This window comes from Bidens hawaiensis, unplaced genomic scaffold (assembly GCF_021521415.1).
Source record: "Bidens hawaiensis isolate Kalapana, Puna unplaced genomic scaffold, B.hawaiensis_p1.1 tig00015923_1, whole genome shotgun sequence".
Lineage (NCBI taxonomy): Eukaryota > Viridiplantae > Streptophyta > Magnoliopsida > Asterales > Asteraceae > Bidens > Bidens hawaiensis.
This window is the reverse complement of record NW_027492430.1, coordinates 512,639-522,612: the sequence shown is the minus strand read 5'-3', so window position 1 is coordinate 522,612 and position 9,974 is coordinate 512,639.

Genomic DNA, 9,974 nt, shown 5'->3' with positions numbered 1-9,974 from the left:
AGGATCGGTTAACATGTCATTGTTACGGACAGTCCATCGAGGTATTCGTTGATATTCACATTCCCTTTAGTCAAAGAAGGATAGGAAGAGAACGTGTAATAGAGTATCCATTACTATCCTCCTCCTTGAATTGATCCTTGCCTTCATCTTGATTATTGTGCGAGGATCTTTTGAAAAACTGTGCATTGATATTAATAGGATTAATCGGGTAGAAACACGAACAAATGACCTTGCATTTTTGCAAGGCCCGACTTCAATCAATCAATCAATCATACCCAGTGGAATCCCACCAATAGAAAAGCTATAAGTAGGGTCTAGGAATTGTGGGATGTAGGCGCACCGTACCTCTATCCAATGGGATAGAGAGGTGGCTTCCATAGAGACCCTCAGCTTTAATAAAATATGTATGAGGGAATATAAGAGGAAATCAAAGTCCGACAGTAATATAATTAATAATAGCACGTAGTGAAAATAATAATACTAATACATAAAAATATATAATATATGAAAAGAAAATAGCATAATGGTGTGTGATCAAAATAAGGAAAAGAGAAGCCCTTAAGGTATTCTTTTCTCCCTAAAAATCATTAACTTTAATTCTACGTCTCCAAGAATTCCTATCCTCAACCATGTCCTCGGAGAGGTTTAGGTCTAGCAAATCATGACTAATGCCCTCATCCCAAGTCAATTTAGGTTGGCCTCTACCCCTTCTCCCCTCTATATTAATGTTTTCTGCAGGTCTAACAGGATTCGTCGTCTGTCCTTTCTTCACGTGTCCAAACCATCTCAATCTCCACTCTCTTATCTTGTCGGATATGTTAGCTACCCCTAATCTCCCCCGAAACACACCGTTTCTTATTCGGTCTAACCTTATGTGCCCACACATCCAACGTAGCATTCTCAACTCTGCTACATTCAGCGTAGCATTCTCATCCAGCATAAGATTCTGCTACCTCCAAGGCCCGACGTCACTACAATCTTTTTGCTTCCTTTTTGGCTTGACCACTGTAGGCATAGGGTTGGTGGGTGTGGTTGATCATCTAGGATCATATAAACATTATAGTCTAGAATCATATCAGCAAGCATGTTGGTGTATTCCTTTCCATCATAATGGCCTTGTTTAAAGCGGCTATGATTGGTTGTTCCCCCTGGCTTAGGGGTTGAATTGGGCATTCTATATTTCCTCAAAGATCATGGTAAGAAAATTGTTTTTCGTAGAAATTAAAAGAAGATTAACTAACAATAAAAAAACACACACACGTGTGTGTGTGGAAAGAATAACATTCTTTATCTTGCTTCCCTAGTGAATATGGGTTTAGTGTCCAATGACTTCTAGTTACGACTTAGACTAGTCAATGTTGATGTACATTTGTATTAAACTTATATTAGGAATGGCATAATTGTTTAGATATTATCGAACCATTACAACGCTTCTATTGTAAATGTTTGAAATGATGTGGGAAGATAAATAACTTATAGTTATGTAATTAGCCGCCATTTTTGTTTATGTATATATATGCATAAATGATTCTCATATACGACCACCAAGTTAACGGTTATCTTTTTCCGTTTAACCAATATCCATTTTATATTTTCTCTCGAATCTTCATCCTATCACCAGTGTTGTAAAATTCGAATTCTAAGGCCGGCTAGTCGGTGACTAGTCGGTCCTCAGACCCCTATCTTGGAGACTTTCTTCAAGACAACCTAGATTAGCCGGAAGCGGTCAAAGTCAGTGAAAAGTTGGGCTGGGCGGGTCAAAAGTCGGGCTAGGATTCTCTAAATGTCGGTTAAAAGTCTGGAAAATCCAGACTAGCGGTCAAAAGTTGGAAAAAGGTTGGGCTAGGTGGTCAAAAGTCGGGCTAGGATTCTCTAAAAGTTGGTAAAAAGTCGGGCTAGGCGGCGCCCCCTTTTTGACGTGAATTATGTTTATTTCGATAAATATATAATATCTAAAAATTAATAATATTTATATCTGTCATGATCAAGTACTCCGAGTACTCCCAACTCCCTAACCGCCTAGCGACTTTTGCAACCTTGTCTATCACTTTATTAATCCAACAATGTGGTACTAGAGCCTCTTACGAATTTATGAATGTAGCAAAGACGAACCGCTGCCCGACAATATACGAAAGAAGAACAGAAACACAAACTTGTCTCTACTCGTCAAATTATGGATGTAGATAGGCACACAAGAATAGACTACACAACTTGATAATTCTGATGTTTGGTAGTCACGGATTCTGGTACATGGAAAGATGTTTAGTATGTTATTTTTAAATATAAACTTCATTCCGTTAAATGAAACCTTCGTTTGGAGTAGAAACGTGCACAGATGAAAACAATTTTCTACTTATAAATCTGCAAATTATTGATTAAAAGTTTATAATTCCAAGTGTATTTTTTGCACCAGATTTAGATAAAAGCATACGCCCTAAAAATGCTCTAATGTAAATAAAAGGCAATGACTAAATTTAACCAATACTAAATTCAAAATACTTACCTGGATTTATATGTTCTGAAAATGCTCGTTGTTCCAAAAGTCTAACAGCGTTAGCACCAGCAGCAGCAATACTAGCACTAGAACCAACAAGACAAATATAATCATCATTTAGGTTGCATATAAATTATAACAAGTGCAAAGCAAGACTCACCTCACATTAGGAACTGATAGTTCGATTACTTGGACCTGTCAATGAAACCATAATACTTTAAATTCCATGCTATGTAGGATGAATGGCTAAAAAATGACGATATAGGAAGTTTGGTGTTACATTCACATGAACATCTGAACATACATGTTCAACTTAATTTAAACCCTAAATTAAAAATCTTATATCCTAGAATTATGATCATATTTAAATGGATAAGCAAATAATAAATTTATATATTCCGAACATTAAGAGAACACCGTCTTAATCGAATTTAGAGATATTTTTCCTCGAATGGTTCTAGGGATTTTAAAGCTTTGTTGGTTATCATAACTAGATATCATCATCATCGTACTCAGTATATCCCACCAATAGCAAAGCTATGGTAGGGTCTGAGGAGGGTAAGATGTAGGCAGCCTTACCTCTACCCCATAGGGATAGAGAGGCTGCTTCCGATGAGACCCCCGGCTCGATAGTAGTTTTGCATCAAGCCTTGGACATAAGGCACATAGCACTCAATCATCGGGACACCGGCTGATCGGTGCATGTACCCTTATCTTTCAGCTATCAACGCCACTACATGATGCCTGATTAACCGTCCGTCACTTTTAACGTTATTTTCACGAGATTAGTAAAATAACGTCAAAATTAGTGCAATTTCACTTTTGCCCACCCGAGGGTTCACACATATATACATCATATGTGCGCACCGCAAGCAGGGCTATTATCATAACTAGATATATAACTACTATAGCACAACAACATTAACAAAGCGTAGAACTTAAGAAGATTCTTACCATAATAATCTTTGGAGGAGGTGGTGCGGGTGGTTCCATTTGTATGTTATTTTGAGAAGCCACATATCGAACCGGCTTGTTCAACTTTCTACGTTTAGCCTGTAAATTATATAGCCATAATATAGTCATGTTACTTAACTAGATGATTTCTGGCAAATACATTGGTTAATTATGAAGATCAGGATCGGAACATACTCCGGTGACACGAGTTGCCATAATTAGGGGTTTTGATCAAATACTAAAGAGCCCGAAAGATGGTCTAACAGTGACTCCTTCCCCCCTGTGAGCTTCACTGTACTTTCTCAAATTTTACAAAATTAGTACATTAAGCTGGTTAATCAAACCATTTAGACATGTTTTTAATCATGGCATTTGCATATAGATGCACAATGAAACTAATTTATAAATCCATCTAAAACAGGTTTGGGTTAAACGGTTCCAATCATATTAGATCTGTCACATTTGAAATTGGTTTGAGATATATCCATTGGAGTCCGGTTAAACCTTACTGGAATAAACATTTGAAAAGAAACCAGATTACTTTATTCACAAACTGGTTTTTAAAATAAACCCAACTGGGTTGATCTGGTTTTAATATTTTTAAACCGAGTAAGTTTTGATATTCACTCACCGGGGGGGGGGGGGGGGGGGTGCCTGGTGAGTTCAAGGGGTTTTGTTTAAATAATTTTTAATTTATGTATTAATTAATTTGGAACACTTTAACTAATTAATTAATACATAAAAATGGCACATTAATAAACAATTAATTACTTATTAAAAAACGTCAATGAAACAATTGAATATTTAACAAAAATAAAACATAATATAAAAATGTGATTTTGTGAAGTATTCATATTAATTTTTTATAACAATTTTTCTATATATATTTCATGATCATTCCAAATGGTCAAAGTTTGCACGATAATCACGAGCGAGAGCCCACTCAGTCACAGATGACCACCTCACAAAGAAAGCGGTGCTTCCTGTAAGCGTGAGCCATATCACAAATCACCATTACCCACTCACGTGGTATACCGGATCAATGGTAAAGCTTGGACATAAATGTCGAGGCGACCGGACTCAATATGTATAAAAAGTTTCATAAAACAGAGGGGCGTGGGTTCAAAATTTCGGTCGGAAACGGGTAAATTTACACTATGTGTAAAAATTTTCGGCCGAAAAAGGATAAATTTACACTACCGATCGAAAAAACGGAAGAGCCCGACTCAAAATTTCGGTCGGAAACGGGTAAATTACACTATGTATACAAATTTTCGTAAAAAAAAGATAAATTTACACTACCGAGCGAAAAAACGAAGGGGGCTGGACTCAAATTTTTGGTCATAAACGGGTAAATTCACACTATGTATACGAATTTTTAACAGTAAAATGATAAATTTACACTATCGAGCGAAAAACGAAAGGGGCCGGGGCCACCCCTGGCCCCAACTAAGCTTCGTCGTTGTACCGGATGGCCTTACATACCGTACTAACTTTTTAGTGTGTACCCTATATATGACAATAGAAGCTTAGGAAGCATAAATAATACCTTAAGGTGCATTTTGTCACTAAGAATCAAAAGGATTTAGGATTACAACTTCACCTTGTATGGTTTCCTGTTGACGAAAGAGTTACTATTGAAAGCCAACTTTTTGATTCCTGGGGATGTTTGTCGACAAAACTGATGAAAATATTCAAATCAATGAATTCTATGAAATGGAGGATTTACTTTTTTTAGTTATATAGAGGAAATATTTATAATTTTCCTTTAAATGTATATCACATTAGATTGTGTCATATCACATTACAACCTGTAAGAGTATTCACATTCAAACCATCAAATTTGGTGAGTTGAGTTTTTATTATTTATTGAGTGATTTAGGGTGTTGTAAGTGCACGAGAGAGAAAATACAGTGATGTTTCTGTATATTTGAAAAGTTACTGTTTACCCCCTATAATTTTTTAATATTTGGTTGTGGGTGAAAGAGAGAGAATGGGTAATGATAAAAATATAAAAAATATTATTTAATTAAAAATGAGAAGAAATGTAATGTTTTATAGCATAAGTTTGAATTTAGAGAGGTTGATTGGATGAGAATACTCTAACCGTATTAAATCATAGTAAATTACGATATAAAAAATTACAATCTATTTTATCATATCGTATCGTATAACATTAAATCATATCATATCATAAAATAAAGACAGAATTACAAATTTTGTCCTTTAAAAAAAGCCAAATTACGGTTCGTGTCTTTTTTTTTAGTTTTCTTGAAGGCGGTGTACTTTAAACTTTTTTTCTACACGTTATGTCATTTACGCTAACTGGGTTAGAAAAACTCAGTTAAGTATGACATGTGTCAGACATGTGATGGGCATAATTGTAATTTTAATGTATCCTTAAATTTAAAAAAAGAAAAGAAAATATATATGATACATTCCCCTTCTTCCTCTCTTCTTTCTCTCTAAGCCACCACCATCACCATAAATTCCGGCCACCATAAATTCTGGCCACCTCGTTACAGATTCCATTCAACCCACCACCAGCACAAACAAGCACAAAATTAACACAAAATAAATCTCAAAACAGCAGTAAAAACTCAAAACAATCAAATACCCATTTCATAAAATCAAAAACCCAGAAACGATTAGTCCAAACAATTGTTCTTCTACAAACAAACAAGCACAAAATCAATCTCAAAACAGCAACAAAACTCAAAACCAATTGATACCCAGTTCATAAAATCCAACAACTCCATCTTCGCCACCGGCTTCTTACCGTCACCAAATTCCGGAAACCACTTCATCTTCTCCGTCTACTACTTCAACCTCACCATACCCACCAAACCCACAACTACTTTGAGGCAAGTGGATCTGTGGGTGGGAATGTTCATACGATGGATATGGCGGCCCGGATCTAGGGTTTGTTGATTGAAACACCAGATCTAGGTTTCGCCTCGGAACACCGCAACACCACACCGCCGACACCTTCTTTCTTAACAGATTTGTTGCCAGAGAGAGAGAGCATATACAGATGGGGTCTTATATGGTATTTAACCCGGTGGTGGTCATCAAAAGTGGCGGAGACGGTACCAAGGCCTTGGTGGTGCTTTCTTGTAGAGAGATGAAGATGCTGCCGAATTTGTTGGCTATCAGGTGGTTGTCAGGTGGTGGTGGTGGTGGTGGTGGTGGTGGTGTGTTAGAGAAAGAGAGAGAGAGATTGTTTAATGTTCAAATTAAACAAATAAGGGGTTTTGTTTGCAGGTATAGACGAAAAGGCAAAATTGCCCTCACATGCGCCTCACGTGAGGGTATTTAACTGCGTTTTTCTAACCCAGTTAGCGTAAAGGACATAACGTGTAGAAAAAAAAAAGTTTAAAGTACACCGCCTACAAGAAAACTAAAAAAGGACACAAACCGTAATTTGGTTTTTTTAAATGACAAAATTTGTAATTCTGTCTAAAATAAAATAAAAAACAACATGTCACACTAACATGTAGGTATGTATTTTATAAAAAAATGTTAAAATACAAAATGAAACAAAAATGAAAAGTTTGAATACGTTTTTTTGACAAAAAAAAAACCCTAAAAAAATTTAAGAAAAATAATTAAAAAAATTATAACTCAAAATATAAATTAAAAAAACTAAAAAATGTATAACGTTTCTCCCGTCTTTCTCATTCAAAAAAGACACAATGTCAAAAAACAAAAGACGCAATGACAAAAATAGACAAAAAAACACTATAATATTTTTTTTTTAAAAAAAGACACAACAGATATCAAAATACAAGGCCAAGTGTAGTGGGCGAGTAATATGGGCGGCAAATGTAATTTTGGGGCGAGAATTACACCGCCCCCCGCCGATATTGGGGCGATTTGTGAGGGGGCGAGGAATATTTGTCACCAGTGTATGTTTTCTTTTTATTATTATTATATATGTGTGTGTGAAAGAGATATATATATTGGGCTACAACACTCATAAAACAAAAACTCACCATTTGCTGATTAGGCGTCACATGACACAAAACGTCTCATTTTGTAGTGTCTCCACTACACATAGCCTAACACAATGTCAAGCAAAATATAACACAATGTTGAGTAATATAACACAATATCAACAACAAAGTGTTAAGGAAAAAAGACACAATATATAACGAAAATAAACAAAAATACAATGATAAGTAAAAAAGACAAAATAATATTTTTTTTCCTCAGCATTATATCTTTTTTTATCGTGAAAGACGAGTGGAGACATTTTACTTTTTGTACTTTTTTTTATATTTTGAGTTATGTTTTTTTTAAATTATATTTTTTATTGTTTTTAGGTTTTTTTTTTCATAAATCACTTTCATCCTTCTTATTATTGTTCTCTTTTGACTATATGTATTTTATTCAACTCATCTTTAACGTGTTATGTTCATTTTTTCTTGCATGTGTGTCGTTATATACAATGCGTCTTATGATTCAAAGCACAGTCCTATGATTGTGTATCTTATCACATTAAAACTCACTTCCATGCCTAAACCCTCCAAAGATATAAGGGAAGTATCCATTTTTTAAATTCTTCAAGCTTTGTGGTGGGTTTTTTTATAAAAGCATAATTTGTAGTTACTAGTCCGGAGTCCATTGATTAGCTACGACAATATTAACAACATTGATCCCAATAATTGAACAAAACATGGGGTTGGAGGACTAGACATTATAAAAGTATACTGAACCAACCTCTTCGTTATCGTTTAAGGTGTGGCATACCCTTGGCGCTTTTTAACCTTGTTTGCAACGGTTTAATAAAGAGACTTTGGATGCTTTTTTTTAATTTTTTTTTTGTCTTCATTTAATTCTCTAGTATAAATAAAAGGTAAGACTACAATTCACTAACATAAAACGCAAAATATTTACGTGGAATTATTTGTTCTGAATGTGCATCCAACCTCAAAAGGCAAACAACACCTATAACATGATCTCACCTAGGTTAGGGATAGCGTGTCATTATTAGCGCAATGTTGCGGCGGCGATAATATGTTTAAACGTTTTTAGTAGTTACGAGACATGTAATGATCAGATCATAAAGAAAACAAATAGCAAACCAATATTAACAAATGATTAAAAAACATATTCCTTTTTGAACATATAATCAAATGTACATTTTTTTTCTAGACCAACTGAGTGAGGCTTAGCCATTGTGGTAAATCTTATATCGGAACGTCAACAAAAATAAATGCGTCGCGATTGTAAGGTTTAAATTTATTAAAATTTATATATTCAAATATATAAAAGAAAAACAAATAAAAAAAGAAAATATAGATGAATATATGGGTAAACTTAAGGGGGTGGAAGGATAATTATTCATTAAACTTACAAAAGTTTAATATAATTGAGGGGTTAAATTTTTTATTATATTTGAGGTTTATAAATGCATATTTGAGTTGTACTCTTAATTGACTTGTACATTATCATAAACACCTCAAAATAAAATAAAATTTACATTGAAACGTCGACAAAATTAAGCACGTTGCAATGGTAAAGTCGGGTTTTTTTAAAACATAATATATTAAAAGATATAGAAGCAATAAAAAATTTAAATGATATGTCAAATAAATAGGTAAAGTTAAGGGGTTTATTTGTAACTACTTGATAAATTAACAAAGTTTTGTTGAAGTTAAAAGATCATAATTGTAAATATATTCAAAACTAAATATTCTTAACCGTGCATGATGTCTAAAATACTATATTACCCCTACATTTTCAAATTTGTATGCATTAAAGATTTTAATTTATGCAATAGTGTTTGTACCTCTTAAATTAAGAGGTCCTTCACTCATGCATTATATATAGTAGAGATAGAGATGATGAAAACATAATTCCTTAATTAATGTATTTTAACATTTATGAAGAAATCCTAAAGACCTGATTTATTACCTCGTTACGATTTCCTTTTAAGTTTTCTTGAATACGATTATGGTTCATGAAGATCTGTAGATAAGCTTAAAGCTTACAAATTCTTTATTAAAAATAATTAGCTGATTAAACAAGATACATAATAACACTATTTATACTAAACAATAAAAAGATAAACTAGGAATTTGAAATTTAAACAAATATTAAAAGAGAGCTAAATTATAAATTTTAAATAAGGTGATTCCGCATCAATAACATATTAAAAGGGTAATACTCCAAACAATATTGCATGATATATTATGATAATATGATATGATACATGTTTTTATAACCCCGGCCAGCCCTTTTTATAAATCGTGCAGATTCATCCAATCGATAACCATTCTCCAATGTAAAATCCCAAATCACTTTCCCTCACTCCCGAACACCTTGGGTTTTGCATGTTCTAACTTTGTAGGGTTGCATACTAAAAGTGCCAATGATCAATGTTAGCCATTTGGGTATTATAAATTTTGTGTTATTTAATTTGCAGTCATTAACTTTAATTTATGTTAGAGAATTAAATGATGGGGAAACAGCTACTGAATTCTTCTCCCTAAACAAAAATACACAAGCGTCAAGAATCTCT